The sequence below is a fragment of the Lutra lutra genome, chromosome 9 (assembly GCF_902655055.1).
Source record: "Lutra lutra chromosome 9, mLutLut1.2, whole genome shotgun sequence".
Classification (NCBI taxonomy): domain Eukaryota; kingdom Metazoa; phylum Chordata; class Mammalia; order Carnivora; family Mustelidae; genus Lutra; species Lutra lutra.
The window spans coordinates 136,667,658-136,687,384 of NC_062286.1; positions in this window are offsets into that span (position 1 = coordinate 136,667,658).

Sequence of the window (19,727 nt, forward strand, 5' to 3'; positions counted from 1 at the left end):
CTGCCCCTCCCTCCCAAATAAATAAATAAATCTTGAATAAAAAAAAGATCCGTAGCAACTTTCTCAGGGGTACCCAGTGTGTAGGAACTCTCGTTTACTTCAAGGAGTCTGTCTGCAGAGATGACATCTTGGACAGGATGACATTTCTCCTCCATTTAAAGCTTCTGGAGAGCTTTTCCAAATCTCCCATGTAAGTGCAACACAAACACCCTTGCATGGTCACCGAAGTCATTTTTTACTTTTATGTGCACTATTTCTCCCCTGACAGTCTCATCTTCCAAACCGAGTGCCCCAGGCGACTGTTTGTTTAAGGTGCCTCTACATCTTCCTTTCTCCCGAACTCCTTGCCTGGAAGGATCATAAACTATTTGACCATGGTAGCCGGCTCCAGTTTTCTAAAGAAGAAGGAGTTCATGAAGTTTCATTAAGGGCATCAGGAAACTTTTACCTGTTGCTGTTTGTTTAGGATAATGGAGAGATTGCATAGGAAAGGCCACAGAGCATTAAAAGAAATGCATAAAAAAATGCAGAGGCTCCATCAGCCTGAAGGCAAACATTCAACGGGGACTGAAAACAGGCACATTCGTGAACCAGACTTTTGGCAAGTCAGGTGGGATGAGGGTAGTTGAGGGAGGCTGAAAATGAGCAAACGGAGGCAGAGGTTGGGTGAGGAGGATGCAGGAATTCTACAGGAATGAGCCACACAATTCCTCAGAATTTTTTCAGTGTAAATGCCAAAAACCCAACCAAAGAGAGTTGAGCAGGAGGAATAAAATGCATGCATTGAGTCTTGTCTAAAAGATGGGATCCAGGTTCAAGATCCTGGACCCACCCCCCACCCCCCACCCCATCCCATGCCCTATACTCACTCTTCTTTTCTCAAGCTGGCTTCCGTCCCAGGCAGGGTCTCCCGGAGGTGGTAACAGTGATGTTCAGGCAGACTAAGAGCCTCTCTGCAGCCCTTGGGGGGGGACCCCAAGAGATTCTTAGTGTTATTCAGTTCAGGCTACTGTAACAGATCTGCCACAGACCGGGTGACTTCAGCAATTTATGTCCTCTCACTTCTAGAGGCTGGGAAGTCTGTGATCAAGGCCCCGGTGGTGAAGTTCTAGAACATAGGTGAGGTTCCGTGGGGTGAGGTCCAGAGCCGATGACCAAGAAAGAATTCTTGAGACGTCTGGTGCAAAATGGTGGTTTATTAAAGCGCGGGGACAGGATCCGTGGGGAGGAAGAGCTGCTGCCCCGGGGATGTGAGGGGTGGTCTATTGTATACTTGTAAGTTGGGGAGGGGTTAGGGATGGCGTTAAGTCTCTAAGGCATTTTGGAAGCAAGATTTCTAGGACCTTGAGGGGCTAGCTATTGTCTGGGGGAAAGGTCATTCATTACCAGTAATAAAACCTTTTTGTGAGACCCTTTAGATGTCTATCAGTGGGCCATATGCTTGGGAATGAGTGCCAACACTTTCTTGGAGGTTTAGAGATAAAGTTTCCAAAGGAATTGTTAAAAAGTAGACTTACAGGATCCTGGCTGGGGGGTAGGGGTCAGTCAGGCTAGGATTGCCCTTTGCCCTTAGCAAAGCCTTAAGGTGGGGGTAGTTGAGTCCCTAGAGGAGTGTCACTCTGCCTGTTTTAAGGGCTTGTCAGTGGGTAAGAAATTTAATAGTTTTTCTTCTGCCTCTGTTTCCCACAGCACCCGCACACTGGGTGTCCGGGAAGAACCCATTTCTTGTGATGTAGATGGTGGCCACCTTCTTGCTGTGTGCTCATAAGGGAGAGAGGCCTGTGATGTCTTCCTCTTCTTAGGAGGGCACTGATCCCATCAGAGGGCCCCACTTTCATGACCTCATCTAAAGTTGATCACTTCCAAAGACCCACCTCCAAGTACTATCACACTGAGGGTTGGGGCTTCCATATATGCATTTGGGAGGACACAAACCTACCGTCCAGAACGTTCTCTTACTCACACGGTTCCACACAAATCTGGAGCTGGGTGTCTGGCTCAGATGCCCTGAGGCTGTGGCCAGGGTAGGAGAGGAGAGAAGCAGAAGTAGGAGGTGATGTTCTCTCAGGCTTTCTGTCAGGCTTGGGACTGAGGTCTGTGGAAAGACAGCTGGAAGTTAAGGTGGCCAGAGCTGTTTTCCTCAGGAGGTTGCTGCTTTGGGGGCATAGGAAGTATTGCTCAGGTCCTGGGGGCAGAAGGGTTCCAAGGTTTGTGTGAGAAGTTTCTCCCCTGTTCTGTGAGATGCCCAGAGACTTCCCCAGGGAGCACTGCAGGAAAATGTCCTCAACTGTCCCCTCAAAGGCTCTGCAGGCAGCAGGGCAGCGTCAGGAGCACAGAGATGTTGTCAAAGAGGATGCTTTCTGAAGTGACCATGCTGGGCCCCTCCCTCAAGTCACTGGGGCTCAGAGACCATATCCCCTTCCTGTGGTGCATAATAAATGACCACAAATTTAGCAGCTTAACACAACACCCCTTTATGATCTCACAGTTCTGTAGGTCAGAGATCCAGGAGGGCTAACTGAGGTTCTCTGCTTGGGATCTCTTGAGGCTGAAATCAAGGTATTGGCCAGGCTGGCTTTGATCTGGAGGCCAGATTTTCCAGGGGAGGGTCCACTTTCAGGATCATTCAGGTTCTTGTCAGAATTCAGGTCCTTGCAGCTATAAGACTGAGGTCTCATTTTTCTTTTCTTTCCTTCCTTCCTTCCTTTCTTCCTTCCTTCCTTTCTTTCTTTCTTTCTTTCTTTCTTTCTTTCTTTTTTTTTTTGTTTTGTTTTGTTTTGTTTTGTTTTGTTTTGTTTTGTTTTGTCTGCGGGACTCAGTCTCAACTCCCGGAGGCTGTCCTCATTTGCTATCCTCGGGTCCCCTTTCATCTCTGAGCATTCTCCTGCTCCCAACCTGGAGAAATACCCTGCTTTGACAGGACTTGCCTGATTTGGTCAGGCCCATGTGGATCATCTCCACATCTTGAAGTCACCTGTGCCATCGATCATGGATATAATGTAATCTCACCACAGAGTAAAATCCATCCTCCACATTCAGCCCAGGGATGCTGCAAGGCGTGGATACCAGGGGGTTGAGAAATCCCAGGTGTTGTACAATTCTGCCTCAGGGATATAAACCAGGAGTCTTATCTAGAAAAGCCTTGGAGGACAGGCTCTAAACCCATAGGAAATATCCCTAGGGTCTCACCAAAACACTGGTAGCTGCTTGAGAGAGGACAGGGGGAACATCCCCAGAGGTCCTCCTATTATATTTTAGGTACTGATGTTAGTGACAAGTAGCATAGCACTGTGATTATGGGGCCAGATTGATTAATTTCAAGTTCTAGTTCAGTCATGAACCAGCCCTGAGAACTTGGGCCAGTTACTAATTTCTGTGCCTCCTATAGAGGTTCCTAAGTTTGGATGCTTGAAAGAGCTTGCCCGGTTCCACAGAGCACCTCACCTAAAGCTTTTACTGAAAGGTGTGTGATATGGCGGAACAGGAGAAGGAAAGTCCAGCCAAGCATCAAGGGTCCTAGAGACAACATCCTGGCATGTGCTCCCCAGGTCCTCATTCATATGGGGACTGCTGGTTGCTCTCTGTCCAGGTGAGACCGCCAAGATTTGCATGAGGAATCTTGGCTTTGGGAAAGCTCAAGGCAAAGTTCCCAGTTTTTAGCTGAACTGATTGAATGAGTGAGCATCAGTGAGGGAACTGGCCCTAGAGGTGTCCACTGGGCTTTCTGGCTTTAAATAGTGCTTTGCAAAGCCCACTACACTTATTTTGGCCATGAGTCACACCCAGACACCCAGAAAAATAAAAAGCTCTCTCGTTCAGCTGTAAATCACTCTCTTTCCTTCACAGCTCAGTATCCTCATTAGAAAAGTATGGATAATAACAGTGCGTATTTCACAGGATTAAGCATTTATAAAGTACCTATGGGAGTTTTAGCACATAGAAAGCACTATGCTTTTTTTTTTTTTAAGATTTTATTTATTTGACAGCATGTGAGAGAGATAGCAAGAGCATGAGCAGGGAGGAGAGGGAGAAGCAGGCTTCCTGTGAGCAGGGAGCCAGATGCAGGGCCAGATCCCAGGACCCTGGGATCATGACCTGAGCTGAAGGCAGAAGCAACAGACTAAGCCACCCGGGCACCCCAGCACTGTACTTTTTTTTATTTTTTAAAGAAATTACACGAGATCACAATTACTTCTAAATGCCAGTGAAGCCTGGAAAGATTCATGTTATATGGGCAACCAGACTCTTCCCCTTTTGCAAGCCATTTCCTGAGAGCAACACTTTTTTTCTGCTGTTCCACTCCATAATTTGGAGGAGAGAAGGGTCAAATTCACCTGTAATGGAGTGGACCTAGTGGGATGCTAATTAAGTGACCTCTATTATAAGGGGTCTCTAGGAGGCTAAAAATTTGCTTCTTCAAAAGCAATGATTCCATCCTCTGAGTCCTGCTCTGTCATTTTCTTTGACAGGCAGCATGTGTTTGAGTAGGTTGTTCTTTATGTGTTATCACACTCATTATAAGTATTTATGTCCAACGAACATATCCTTTCCCGAACCTTAACTCTGAAAGCAGAGCACCACCAGCCCTCCCGCTCCTCCCCATCTTGATTATTTTGCCGATTAGTCACTTCATTCTGCACTCTTCATGAATCAGACTCTGGGTAGAATATTTTGCCAACACTTGTCCAAAAGAGAGTGCTTGAAGCTTGGTTACATGGTCACCAAGAACATGTTTAGGTGTTAACAGTTTTAAATTTAGCACTTGTGGGTTGATGAACCTTCAGACCCTGAGAGGATGACTCACTTAAGGAAATGTTGAAGGGAAGCAGGGAGAAAGAGTCACCAGTGTCTTGTAAACCATTGGTTTGTACATATTATTAGTTTTATTTTTGTCGTTTTAGTTGTAGGTGGGACAGTCATTCTAGTCCCTGTTACTCCATTTCAGCTAGAAGGTAAGTCCTTTCTTACGGTTTGACTTTGGATAAATGACTTAATCTCTTGAAGTAGACATCAGGCATTTCATTCATTCATTCTTTCATTCATTTAAAAGATTTGTATTTATTTCACTGAGAGAGAGAGAGAGTGAGTGGGCAAGAGAGTAGGGCAAGGAGGGGCAGGGGCAGAGGGAGAAGCAGACTCCCCACCAAATGGGGAGCCTGCCTTGGGGCTCAATCCCAGGACGGGATCATGACCTGAGTCCAAGGCAGACGCTTAACTGACTGAGCCACCCAGGTGCTCCAGGCTCTTTAGAAACACTCTTTTGTGCTATGTTTTTTCTATAACTGCCTCTTGGCTGCCCGATGGCACTTGGCTTCGGGAGAGCTCCTGAGCACATGTCCCTGTGCTTTTTTGCCACAAAATAATGTGACTCAGACTGGTCAGTATCACCCATGTCCACAGTGTCTGGGGTAAAAAAGGTTATACACTATAAACTATACAAATCTGAGTCATTCTAGGAAAAACTGCTAACATTTTTTAAAAAACCACTGATCTTTTCTCTGGTCTCGCTAGAAGGACAAGACTGTTGTCATGGACTTCACCACCGTAACGGAAGCAAGTGCCTATACGTCATGCCAGTGGTGGGATGAATGGGGGGAAGACAGAGCCTCACAGACTCAGCTGGGATAGGAGACAGAACTTTCAGTTTTTCAAATCTGTGAACCAACATGTATTTCTCTCCTATGACTTTGGGTCTTTCTTCCCCCCTGTAGTTTTTTTTTTTTTTTAATAAATATTTATTTATTTGACAGAAGTAGGCAGAGAGGCAGGCAGAGAGAGAGAGAGGAGGAAGCAGGCTCCCCACTGAGCAGACAGCCCGATGCAGGGCTCGATCCCAGGACTCTGGGATCATGACCTGAGCCGAAGGCAGAGTTTTTAACCCACTGAGTCACCCCGGTGCCCCACCACCCGCTCTTATTTTGAATGAAGAGTCATCTCTTGAAACCAAAGGAAGCCTGCTAATGCATCTCTCCACGCTTCAGTTTTCACATTATAAAAACAGAGTATGTCCCTCTTTGTATATGTAACATATCTACATTGTATCTGCATCTCTATCTCCCAGTGTTCTGAGGCTCAAATGGAATTCTAGCCTGTTCTAGATAGTGTTTTCTCTTCTGATAACAGTCCTTCCTGTTGCTTTTTGTCATTTATTTGATTTAGAACTGCCCCCCCTCTGGCCCCCTCCCCAATTCCCACCTAAGTCATGATTTGGTCAAGTGACCCAAGCCCATGGGCACTTTCCATCCGCCCAGCCCAGCTGATTGCTTTAGGCATGAACATATGGTCCAAGATGGCCTGGTGAGACCCAGTGTTCCCGTGAGCCTCTGGGTGGTGGAGAGGCTCTGCCTACGAGAGATACCTACACTAAGGAGGAGGACAAAGAAATAGAACAACAGAAGAGAGGAAGCAAAACAACTTGTCAGTGATTTAGACTCCTCAATCCATTTATGCATTTTAAAATTACATAAGTTGATAGATTACTTTTTTTCTTTCTTTTTTTATTCTTTATTTCTCTTTAGCCAATTGGAGTGGGTTTTTGTCGCTTATAAATTCCTTGGCATGGTGATGATGATGATGACGATGCTCTTACTTCTGGTGTTACGCTGTTACCAATGTCTTATCATGGCTGCTAGGTCCTCCCGGAAATGTGGGCCACCAGGTGGTGGGGAACTAGGTGGCCTTCCTCCACCTTGCTTCTCTAACCCCTGCACAATGCGCGGGCAGTGACTTATGTCAGCATATGCCTCCGCAGCAATGCGATTTCGGGCCTCTGGGCGTGCAGCCGGCAAAAGACATTTTGCATGCCTCCGTCAGAAGGCGCTTCTTTACTTCCCATGAAATCCACCTCTTGCCAATACCTCCTCACAACTTTTAGGTTTAACTAATGACTACACCAGTCAGTGGCAAAGCTTTTCAGATAAGGTGCTAGAGTCCCAGCTGCCTTAAAGAAGATTTGTTAAGGAAGCCTTGAGATGAATAAAATATCATGTCTTCCATCACCTCCTTACAGCATGCCAGAGATTACTTGTTCTTTGAAAGGGGTCATCACTCTTTAATGACAACTTGTTAACATGTAGATGATCATTCTGTGTTCTAGCAAGTAACCATGCTGGCAAGCTACCGAGGGACCTTTGGTATTAACGACACGGAGTGGCCCTCCTGCATGCAGTGTATAACCTGTTTCTACTTGGTTCCTGTAAAACACCAAACAAAAGATTCTCCACTCGCTCCTTGAAAGTCCAGGATGCTCCTATCCCGCGTGGTGGCTTAGGTCCTCACACTGGGGAAGTGCATTGTCTCTAGGTTTGCAGAGAGCTACCTGGATTTTGAAAATAAATAGTCAGAGGTGTCTGGGTGGCTCCATCAGTTAAGCGTCTGCCTTCGGCTCAGCTCGTGATCCTGGGAGTCCCAGGGTCCGAGCCCTGTGTCAGGATCCCTGCTTGGCAGGAAGTCCCTCTGCCTCTTACCCCACATATGCTCTCTCTCTCTCTCAAATAAATAAATAAAATCTTAAAAAAAAATAAAATTTTAAAACAACCGATACCTAGCCTTGCACTCCAGGTGTGGTGCATAAACTAGCAGCGGCAGCTGGTCTGAGGTGTAGACATTCAGGCCTGAGCTTAGGTTTGCTGACCCAGAAGCCGCCTCTTACTAAGACTAACAGGTAACAGGAAGGCACTTTTAAGGGTCAATAAAGAGCATTTGTTCCCAAACTTAGCTGAGAATTACAAATGCCTAAAGAGCTCATTTTAAAAGTACATATTCCCCAAGCTTGTTAAAAATGATAGTTGCGTGGACCCAACCCTGCAGATCTTTTTTTTTTTTTTTTTTTTTAGGCGGTTAGGGAGGGTTTCAGGTGTTTGAATTATTAACAAGCCCCTCCAGGAATTCAGATGCGTGCGGCTGAGAACCGCTGTAGAACAAATGATCCAGTTCCCATGGAATATGCAGGAAAGTTTAGCCAGAGAAACAGAAGCAGACCCTGAAATGATTTCCATTCCTGAGTTAAGACCACTAATGTGTGTACGTGTGCACGTGTGTGTCTGCGCACATATGTGCCTGTATATCTATATGTGTCTGTAATTGGGGTCGTCTGATGCAGACGCACAGACACGCGGTCTCTTTTGATTTATGCTCATGTGTCTGACACAGTGAACTGACAGACTTACAGAACCTAAGCTGGGCCGACAGCTGGGTTGGTGCCACTTCTAGATTGCTCTGCTGCTGCTTTCTCTGTTTTCATGGGCAGCATCACTGGTAAGCCCACTGGGGATATTCCGCCTGCTTCCCGTGGCTGGGTGGTGGCTGGGAGCCTGGTCTATGGGGCCAGACTGTCTGCGCTGGAGCCCAGGCACGTTCACTTCCCGGCTGTGTGACCTTGGGCGGTGCGCTTAGTTCCACAGCCTCAGCTGACTAATTTGTAAAATGGGAGTAATTCCTGATTTCTTACGGCTTTCCTCATTGCCCTTAACACAGTGCTTACAATCATGCTTGGCACATAGTAGAGTCTCAAAACAGTATTAGCTGTCACAGCTGCTGTGTTGTTATTTGTAAGGACTAATGGCTGGATAGGAATAGAACACACAAAGGTCCTTATGTAGGTATTTAAAATGCATATGTATGCGTTATGGATGCATGTCTAATATATGTATGTGTTAGCCACATGTGTGTGGGCATGTATATGTAGATATGTATATTATATGTATAATTATATTAAGCTCCAGTGAAATATTTTTTTAAAGATTTATTTATTTATTTTAGGGGGAGAGAGAGAGGGACTGCACAAGCAGGAGGGGCAGACGGAGAAGGAGAGATAATGTCAGGTAGACTCCACGCTGAGCACAGAGCCCATCATGGGGCTCGATCTCACGACCCTGAGATCACATCCTCAGTCGAAACCAAGAGTCAGACACTCAACCGACTGTACCACCCAGGAGCCCCTCCAGTGAAATTCTTAAAATGATTATCCTCTATGTTAGCATGAGTGGTCTGTTTTTTATTTTTATTTTTGATATGAAATGAATTTTAGTTACCCTTGTAAGCCTGATGAAAGTTTCCAACCTTTACACGTGAAAAACGTACAGCTGTTCCCTCACACACACATGATGCGAAATGCAATGTATGTGATGACAGGGCAGGTTGCTGGGGGAGAGGGGCAAGCGAATGCATAGATCCCAGGTAAGAATGGCATGACCTCTGGGCTCCTTAAAAGCAGGAGCTGTCCTTATCGATATGTGTACCTTTGGTCCCTGATACAGTGTCTGGCACAGGGGAGGTGTCCCATAACAGGCTACTTTTGTCATTTCAGTGTTTGATTATTAGCAATTGGTTCTTAACCTCCACTTCTGTTGGAAAAGAGTGAGATGTCAATAAGTGATGAGAGTTATCACACATCTTGGATGTTTCCCATAAAACATGTCCTCCAACAGTGCCTCTCAAGCTACCAAGCATACGATCCAAGGGTCACCTGGAATTCTTGTGAAATGCAGATTCTAATTCAGAAGTTTTAAGGTGCAAGGGATGAGATTTTTGTGTTTCTAGTAAGCTCCCAGGGAATTGGCCTCACCATGCCCCAGGTGCAGAGCTACAGAAGACCCAGCGTGGCGTAATGGGAAGAGGAAAGGAACCTCAGTTTACATCTCAGCTTCTGTGTTACTAACTTCAGAGCCTCAGGCAAGTTCATTCATTCACTGCATATTTACTGGACACTTGCTATCTCCAATACAGTATTCCAAGCACTAAGGATTAAGGGGACAAGACGGACATTGTTCTTCTCTTACTATCAAGTCTACTTAGCTAAAGACCTTAATTATTATACTAGAATGTTCCCAGGAGCTTGCTGGGGTTCAAACGAGCTAATGTAAGTAAACCACCCAACACAATGCCTAGCATACAGTAGGTATTAAATATAGTGTCCTTTTTGAGGACATGAGCTCAGAGGCTTCCTACCCTTTCTGTATGTATGCAGGCTCTTCAGAAGTGGCCTTGATGTTGGCAATATGATAACCAGCTGGGAATGGGTGATAGAGAGTAAATCAAGGTTCATGAATAATTCATTAGGTTGACATTGTAAGGTAAAATGAGGAGCTGACTATATATAATTTAAAGAGACCAAGTGGCTTTTTGGAGTAAATTCTTGGTCATGAATCAAAAGCCGTGATCTCTAATCTTCAGTTTTTCACTGGAGCTTTTTGAAATTCTAAACAGACCCCCATAACTTACATTCCCACTTCCTGTAAAATAAAGTAGTTTGGAATTAACTCAGGTGGAAATTGACTGTTAAAACACTTAATATTTCAATTCAACAACTATTTATTGAGCATCTACAAGGCAGTATTCCCATTGGGAACATAAAAAAGTTTAAGTCATAAGTCTGCATTGGAAGTTTATGAAATATCAGAAAAGCAAGAGTTACATTATTTGTCTTACTCATTCACTCATTTGACACATACTTATCAGATGCATTTTAGAGAGAACAAAGATGAATATGATATAGTCCTTGACCTCATCAGAGAAGGGATAAACCTAGATCTTACAAAACCGTTAGGTGGCAGAATGGAAAAGCACAGGGGAAATGGCAAAATGAGTGTTATAAATTACATGAATTCTAGAATTGAAAACTCTTGCAGAAAAGAAACATTTGTATATATTTGAATGTTTTAGGAAACAATATTCACAGTAAGGGGTTGGACTTATGGATAATTCTTAGGATTTTGTGATGTTGGGAGGTGATGGAAAACATTGTTGAAGAGAGAAATATTATAACATCCCAGTGTTACTGGCTATTTGGTATGTACTGAGGACAGTGCGGGACAAGTACAGTTTTTGTCAACAAAGAATTTCCTATCCAGTGGCAAAATCAAGTAGACACAGTAAAATCAGGTGCGTTAGCTGTGAGGTAGTACTATGAACAAGGTAGAGATAAAGCATAGAGATGCAGGGATTAAACCTTTGTAAAATGAGGGATTTCTTCTTTTGATTGAGGTTGATGATTTTAAATCTCATGACAGGTTTTTTGAGAAGGTTTTGCATAATGGTGGACGTAGGCATTCTCCAGGAAGACAAGGGAGGGAGAGGTACTCTGTGCGGAGTGCTCAGCACAGTGGAAATGTGGACATGTAGTCTGCCCCTTCAGGAAGTCTAGTTTGGTGTCACTAGAATATAAAGTGTGAGGCAGGGATTGAAGACAAAAGAAAGCAGAGTGGTGGGTGCCCATCAGGTTAATAAAAGCCTTGTATGAAGAAGGAGGTTGGCATGCGGAAGGGGAATGTGGCAGGAGGAAAGAGCATCCTGAAGAGAAGGAGTTTGCATGGGGCAATATGATGGCTTCCTCTCCTGAGTGGTTCCTCAGAAGTGGATCCTGAGATGAAGATCCATGAGAAAGTTATTTGGAGGTTGTACTCCCAAGAGAGATGGGTAAGGAAGTACGGGAAACAGGACAGCAAAGGAGGAAAAAATAAATCCCATGAAGGGCAGACACTGTCTGACCCTGCTTGAGACTCTGGAGTCACATCTGAGGGTCATGCTAGCCTCAGGCAAGGATGCTGGGCTTTTATGTTCATGCATCGGTCCGTTGTTGGCTCAAGGCTTCCCTTGGGAAGACAAACTAGTCCTGGATCACTGTTTCAGTGGGCACAGGGGCTCCGGAAGGCAAGGGCAGTTTTCTGAAGGGAAACACAGGGGTGGTCTTTGTAGGCAGACACACACTGAAGCTGGAGAGGTGTGATGAATGAATCAGAGGATATGAGTGCAGGACAGTGAGCTCATTGGAATTAAGGTACAGTGGGTACCAATATCCGTCCAGAGATGCAGAGCTAAATCCTTTTTTGCCTAAAATTTAATTTTTAGTTAAATTCCTCATTTTGTCTGGGTAGCAGAAATCTAATAGGGCAATTTGTAGACTCCTAAACTTCCTTCTGGGATTGTGTCTAATATTTGGATTAGAGAATGCCAAGGCAGGGATGCTTGGGTGGCTCAGTCAGTTAAGTCTCTGACTCCTGATCTCAGCTCAGGTCTCAATCTCAGGGTTGTGAGCTCAAACCCCGTGTTGAGTTCCGTGCTGGTCTACCAAAAAAAAAAAAAAAAAAAAAAGGCCAAGTTCCTGAGGCCTTGGGAGGAGGGACAGATATCATCTTGTTCTATGCAGGTAACCATGGAGATGTCCTTGTTCTTTCTAAGCCAGGGATCCTCTGCCTTTTCAGTACCTCACGGGTAAAGGAACCTTTCCATTGTTCTACTCGGTACTGTTTGTAAAAAATACTTATAGGAAGTTGCTTAAAAATCCCCTTTCTAGAGATACATGCTATTGTTCTCATCCTCTGGAGTCAACCTGACTTCCTGGGACGTGACCTAAGAAATAGGCCCAGGCTACTTCTAACCTTGACACTTCACATGTTTTGGGAGCTGGTCAGTCTTCGGTCTTCCAAAATGTAGTCCCTGGCTCTTTTCTTTGAACGATTTTATTCTCAAATGTCTATACTACAGATGCATATACTTAAATTATTCATCCTCCAATATTCACCCTTCTGTCTGTACTGGGACATTTTTCTACTGGAGAGAGATGGACAAGTTTTGCTCCCCAGTTTTTTGAAAAAGAGAGAATCCAGTGGAGGCTCCTTTTACTCTCCCTTTCTGCCTTTGCATTCCTTCTTTAAATTGGCACAGAGATTAAGGACAAAGGAGAAAAGAGAAATACTAGGGGAAGGTGTATGGTTAATATATCAAAAACATTCTCCTAACCCCCAGAGAGATAGCAGCAAGGTTATTTTCTCCTGTTTCAGCCGTTATTCAAATCTCATCCCTATTCCTTCTATTTCATTTGGTATCTATAATATTAACTGAGGGTGTAGGTGATAATCACTCAGGGGAACTTAAAAAACATACAAATGCTTTGGGCGCCTGGGTGGCTCAGTGGGTTAAGCCTCTGCCTTCAGCTCAGGTCATGATCTCAGGGTCCTGGGATCGAGACCCGCATCGGGCTCTCTGCTCAGCGGGGAGCCTGCTTTCTCCTCTCTCTCTCTATGCCTGCCTCGCAGCATCCTTGTGATCTCTCTCTGTTTCAAATAAATAAATAAAATCTTAAAAAAAAAAAACATACAAATGCTTAGATCCCACCTCAGACCAATCAAGTCCAAGTTCCTAGCAGTGGGGTTCAGACATTTGTCTTTTTTAAGATCTCCAGGTTATCCCAGGATGGACCAAATGGAGTGGGAACAATGGTACTGTGGATTTTTACTGGTTATAAATGTGGCAGTGTCGATGGTGGATACAGATGTTAGCCAGAAAGGACTCCCACCTCACCTGGTCACCTCCAAGAATGGTTATACCAGATGCAGAATTTCAGCATCTTTGCATCAGATCGTTGTTTCCACTTGGAGTCTCTCTTGGATCCCAGTGTTTCCAGGAAACAATCTCATTTCAAGCTGTATTCTTGGCCTGAATGGACCATTTATCAACTTTGCAACCATTTAATGGCATGTGACAGTGTATTAAAGATAAAGTTGCAAAGATGAAACAAATTTAAATTGTTTTAGCTTACATTGCTAAATAGGGGGGGGGAGGGTAGCTAGTGAAAGAGATACAGGTAACAGGTAATTCACCATGTTCTTTACTTTGTGTTTGGTTATTACCATGGAAAAGTGGCTTTCTAGAAGATACCCCAGTGTTTCCATATAATGCTGTGATGAAATGGGCTTTGAGACAGGCCCAGGTCTGCCACCTGCGGCGAGACTGTTTAGTCTTCCCTGCCTTGGTCGTTTGCCCATCTGCTAAGTGGAGGTAGAAGGTCCTACCTCACAGGACTGTTGGAAGGACGAAATGCGGTGAATGAGGTTGATGCAGCTTTGACGCGTCGTGAATGCGCAGCAAATGGCTCTGACTGTGTGTGTGTGTTTTGTTTTGTTTTGTTTTTTCAGTTTTCCTCTGTAACACATGCAAACAGACAGCATTTGAAGGAGTTGTGATTTTTATGAGGAGGCAGGGCAGGGGGCTCAGAATTCTTTTGTCCCAATGCCTGGTCTTTCCATCAGAAGCACTCCCACGCGTCTTCTAAGGAAAGGACCCACCCACGTCGTGTACGTGCACAGACAACTGACACCCATGAATTTCTTCTGTCGACTGTAATCTGCAAATGACAATCTGTTTCTGGGATTCCAGATTGCATTTAACATTGATTGATAATTATCGTATTTCAGAGTTGGATGCTCACTGTCGAGCCGCTGAAACCTGACAGACATATTTCATCCAAAGCTCGTTTGTCATCTCTGATAAGTCAGAGGTACTGGGTTTTTGCTCTGTAGTCAGCATGGCACGCCGCTGAGAAGGACTGTCTCCCTCTGATGCTGGGTCCAAGATTGATTTTCCATCCTGAGTGCTCTCTGAGGCAGCCACAAGCCTGAGTCCCTTCTCATTAATATTTGGTGGCCTGTATGATGACAGCCTCATCATGAGTAAGTGGTAACGATTATGCTGGGTCAGGTGTGGACTGTATCTGCTGCGGCGTCTAAGTGGGAAGTCTGTGATTCAGGGAGAAATATGCTCATTGGGTAAAAATGAGATAATAATAATAATAAGTTTTGCATTAATTTCAAGAGTCATAAACCTATCCGGTATAATTTGAGATCAAGTGAAAACCTGCTAAAACTCTACCTGGATGTGTCCCGTGGTTTAAAAAATGTTAAATGAAAGCACTTGCATGCTTTGGTTGTGTCTGATATGGCTTTCAAAAAAGTGAAAGGGTCAAAATGGAGAAGGAAGGGATTCCCTGGCTTGAATTTGATTTCATTTATTTGTCAGATATAAACAAAATGCTTGCTTAAATGCTGGGCTTGGTGTGCCGATACAGTGTGAGGTAATTAATAGTAGCAGTACTATTAGAAAAATAATAATGGTTAACGATTACTGACGATTTAGTACATGCTAGACTCTGTCTGAGTGTGTTTTATCTTGTCTAGTTAGCAGGGCCCCTACTTGCATGAAGGTTTCTGTCTAGTGGGACAAAAAGTAATAATATTAAGTGTGGAAATTGTGAAAGGAAAGCAGAGTATTGTGGGCATCCAGCAAGATCAAGGTCCGATCCAAACCTGAAAGTGACCTCAAATATATTCCTGGGCATCAGCTGCATTTGCAACCCTGAGCTCTACAGCAATCTACATACATTTGGGAATTCACTTCCTCTTTGCTCTGTTTATAGTGTTTGTTTTTTAAAAAGCAACATCTAAAATTATATGCATTTAAGATAAGAAAGGCAACAGCAAGCTCCCTGTGGATCCTGTCTTGTCTTGCCATCCTTCCTTCTGCTCTGGGTCCAGGCAAGATGGCCCCACATCAAAACTGGCGACTTCTATCTTGACTCTTTTCAATAAATATTTATAGACTTCAAGGGTCAACTATGTCCAGGCATTGTACTTCCGCACACTTTCTCACATTTCTGTTTTGTTTTCTTTTGTTTTCATTACCACCTACCTAAGGAAGCTTTATGGACAATTTTTTTTTACTTGATTGTCTTTTGTGCCCCATGAAATTTTAGTACCCTGTGACACAGGTGCTAAGACAGACCTGCCTCTACCCTCAAAGGACTAAAATTCAGGGGAGATGAGAAACTTTAAACATGTGAACAAGTAAGTCTGTTTACAATGTTCAGAAGTCATGGTGATAAGAAGGGTTCTGCACCAGGGATACCTGGTCTACTGGGGCCACAGGGGAGACCTCCTGGAGAGAGGAGCATGTAGGCTGAGATCCAAGGGTGAGTGGAGGTTGTCAACAGAGGGTCCAGGAGAGAGTGTGGGCATTATGGGTAGAGATACATCACACACATGGGCTCTGGGGAGCAGGACCGAGCTACTAGGGGCTTGAATGGATGCGTGCCATTCTGGAGCTGGAGTGGCTGTAAAGAGGTGGGCATGGGGATTGCCAGAGACTCTGGAGAGATGTGCAGCCATATTAGTTTTAGATTTCAAGGCCCGTGGGAAGCCATTGTGGGGTTTTCACCAAGGGAGTGCTAAGAGAAGGCATGGCTGTGTCCCCGTGACCTCACCTGGGTGATTCAGATGGATTAGAACTGCAGAATTTTGGCACCAGTGCTGGGGAGACTTCTTTGACATCTGCCACACCACCCTGTTCTTCAACCTCCTCGTTTCCCATGGGCTTCATGCCGTCCTGCCCACTCACTCAAATGACTGATCAATCAACTGCATAATCCAATGGAAACTGCTCCCCTGGGACTCCTGACCTGAAAATCGCCCCCTGAGATAGCCGTTTGCTCTCAGGCTGTCTCTACCACTTCTGAGTTGGCTACCCATGCTTATGTGGTGGTATCCCACCATTTGACTCCCTTTCCAGCCCTTTCTGCATCCTGGCTTCATTGTGATGTACAAATTGTGGTTTGGCATTTCAGCGGTGTACTTGCTCCCAGTGGAGACTGGGCTGGAACACAAAAGTCGGGAGGTGGTGGAAAAGACCCAGTCTGTGGAAATGCAGTGCCAGTTTCAATTACGCTAGTCCAAGGTTCCTGGGATGGAACTGATCCCTGAACTAGAACTACCTTGCTCTCCTTCTGCCTTCTTTTCTTTACCAAACATTTCCTAAACAACTATTGATCAGGCTCTCCAAGATGCAGATATGTGAAAATGAATTAAATACTACTCTTATTTCAAGGAATGGGAAATGTTTCATGAGAGAGGGGTAGAGAAGAGATATCTGCAGATCTGCCCCTAGCCCAATGAGCTGCTTCACCCTTGGCCCCCTGTGACCCGCACTCTGCATTTACCTAAAACATCCCTCTCCCGAAATGGCTGCCCACCCACGCTCCCACCACACATTCGCATTTACTATTCTCCGTTTTTCTCTGCATTAGGTTTGAAAGAGAAATATATTTCTTCTCTAAAGCTAAATTCCTTTCATGTCCTCTTGGTCACATCTTCTCAAGAATGTTCCACCACAGGGTTTCATCTGCTGAATAATAGTAGCCATAATCATGAACTTTTACTGAGTGTCTGTTGGGTGTCAGACTCTTCACATACATTATTTCTTTTACTGTTGGTACATTATTAATGCTATTTGCAGATTCAGTACTGAATATGATTCAGTACTGATTCAGTAAACCAAAGTTCAGATGTACTCCCTCTAAGGTCACCTGGCTAATAAGTGGTAGAGTTAGGATTTGAATCTACATTTCTGAGTCTATGGCTAGATTAAATTTTTTCCCTGATCGTGCTACATCCTATGTCTTCCATGTGTCTCTCTGTGACAAATATTTTCCTCAACCAAGCATGGGCTTGTTTATACCTTATCATCATTCTTCCCTGTGTCTATCCTCACCCCCAAATGTTATAAGGTTCCATAGAGTTCAGTGGCTTCACTTCTCACCTCTTCACTCACCCCTGTCGTGCTCAGCATCTTGAATCTAGTTTTGTTTCCCCTTCTCCCCTCCACCCCAATGAGATCTTCTGTCTTTCAGTGATTTACGATGGCATATTGGTCAAATCCCATTAACTTTTCTGAGCACAACTGTTAAAAATGTCTGCACTAATTTTTACAGTTAGCTTTTCCTCACCACTTCCTGAAATCATCTCCTTCTCTTGTTTACATGACTGTTTATTCCCTTGGTGCTTTTAACCCCTCTGTCCATGCCTACATTTAGAAGGTTTTTGTTTTTTAAAGATTTTATTTATTTATTTTTTTATTTATTTGAGAGAGAGACAGTGAGAGAGAGCATGAGCGAGGAGAAGGTCAGAGGGAGAAGCAGACTTCACATGGAGCTGGGAGCCCAATGCAGGACTTAATCATGGGACTCCGGGATCACAACCCGAGCCGAAGGCTGTCCAAGGTTCCTGGGACAACCAACTGAGCCACCCAGGCGTCCCTTTTTTTTAAATATGAAAGTAATAAATATATGTACTAAAAGAAAAAAAGGAGTAAAACAGGATATCCTATGGTATTCTTTTTTGGGTGGTATTCCTTTAAATTTTCTGGGCTATCTCCTTGAGTATTTTCTTTTCTTTCTTTCTTTTTTGAAAATGTAGGATGCGTTCAAAAGATAAAAACTTCCAGTTAGAGGTAAATAAGTTATAGGGATATAATATAAGTTATAGGGATATAATCAGGCCAATTATAGTTAATAATACCATATTGCATATTTGAAAGTTGCTAAGAGAGGAAATCTCAAAAGTCCTCATCAGGAAAAAAAAATTGTAAGTGTCTAAGGTGACCGATGATAACTTGTTGTGATAACCATTTTGCAATATATACACATACCAATTCATTATGTTGTACATCTTGGTCTAATTCAGCATTCTAAGGCAATTATATCTCAGTAAAATTGGAAGACATATATCAAGCACAGTGGTAGTAAACTTCTTAAAATTCTTACATGTCTAGTATCATCTTTCCTTTGTCCTCACTCCTGATTGGAAATTTAATTGGTTATAGATTTCTATTATCAATTTGAAGATTATGGAATTCTGAGTTCAACATCTTTTCCCTTTATAAGTTTGAGGCATTGAAATTTGTTGTCCCTCAGTATCTGAGTTTCTGGGTGAATTCTGATAGTCTTATTTATTCCTTGTAGGAAGGATGTCTTTTTTGTGTTTTGTTTTTTTGTTTTCCCTTTTGGTAAGTATTTTTGAATCTCCTTCTTTACCATTAGCATTCTGAATATATCCTATTTCTTTCTATCCACTCTGAGAATGGATGCTTTTCTTCAACTAGGGAGATTGTATTCTATTACTCTTTATTTTCCCTAATTATTTCTGTTCTCTACTTTTTCCAACTCCTGTTAGTTGAATTCTGGGCCTCATGGATCTTTTGGTTCATGTCTTTTTAATTCCTGTCTTATTTTACCCCATAGTTTTCTCATGCAGGAGACATGTTCAACTTCATCTGGTGTGTTACTATGACTGTGTGTCATATTCTCAATTTCCAAACTCTATGTATGTATGTATGTATGTATGTATTTGAGAGAGAGAGAGAGAGAGAGAGAGAGAGAGAGTGTGTGTGTGTGTGTGTGTGTGTGTGTGTGTGTATGGCAGGGATGGGCAGAAGGAGGGTGAGAGAATCTTAAGCACTGAGTATGGAGCCTGATGTGGGGCTCAATCTCATGACCCTGAGATCATGACCTGAGTTTAAATCAAGAGTGAGATGCTTAACCAACTGAGCTACCCAGGTGTCTCCCAAACTCTCCTTTAAAAAGTAGTCTCATCGGGGTGCCTGGGTGGCTCAGTGGGTTAAGCTGCTGCCTTCGGCTCAGGTCATGATCTCAGAGTCCTGGGATCGAGCCCCGCGTCGGGCTCTCTGCTTGGCAGGGAGCCTGCTTCCTCCTCTCTCTCTGCCTGCCTCTCTGCCTGCTTGTGATCTCTCTGTCAGATAAATAAATAAAATCTTTAAAAAAAAAGTAGTCTCATCACTCCTTTTTAATAGTAGCCTGTTCTTGTTTAACAGATACAGTATTTCTCCTGAAGACTAATAGTGGAGAGAATCCTTCATCGTGTATTTTTCCCTCTGCAACTGGCAGCAGCGTCTGACTACCGCTTCTGTTCCGGGCTCCAACACTCAAACAAGTTGCCTTTTCTAGGCAGATCATGACTTTCCCTGGAAAGCGGTTCAACTAAGGCCAAAAGCTGATGCTATAACCCTCCTGTCTGTGGGTGGGACCTCATCTGCCTAGATGTTCTGTTCATCAGTTAATTTCCTCGTACTTAGTTATTCGAGTTGCTCTAGGACTGAATCATAGG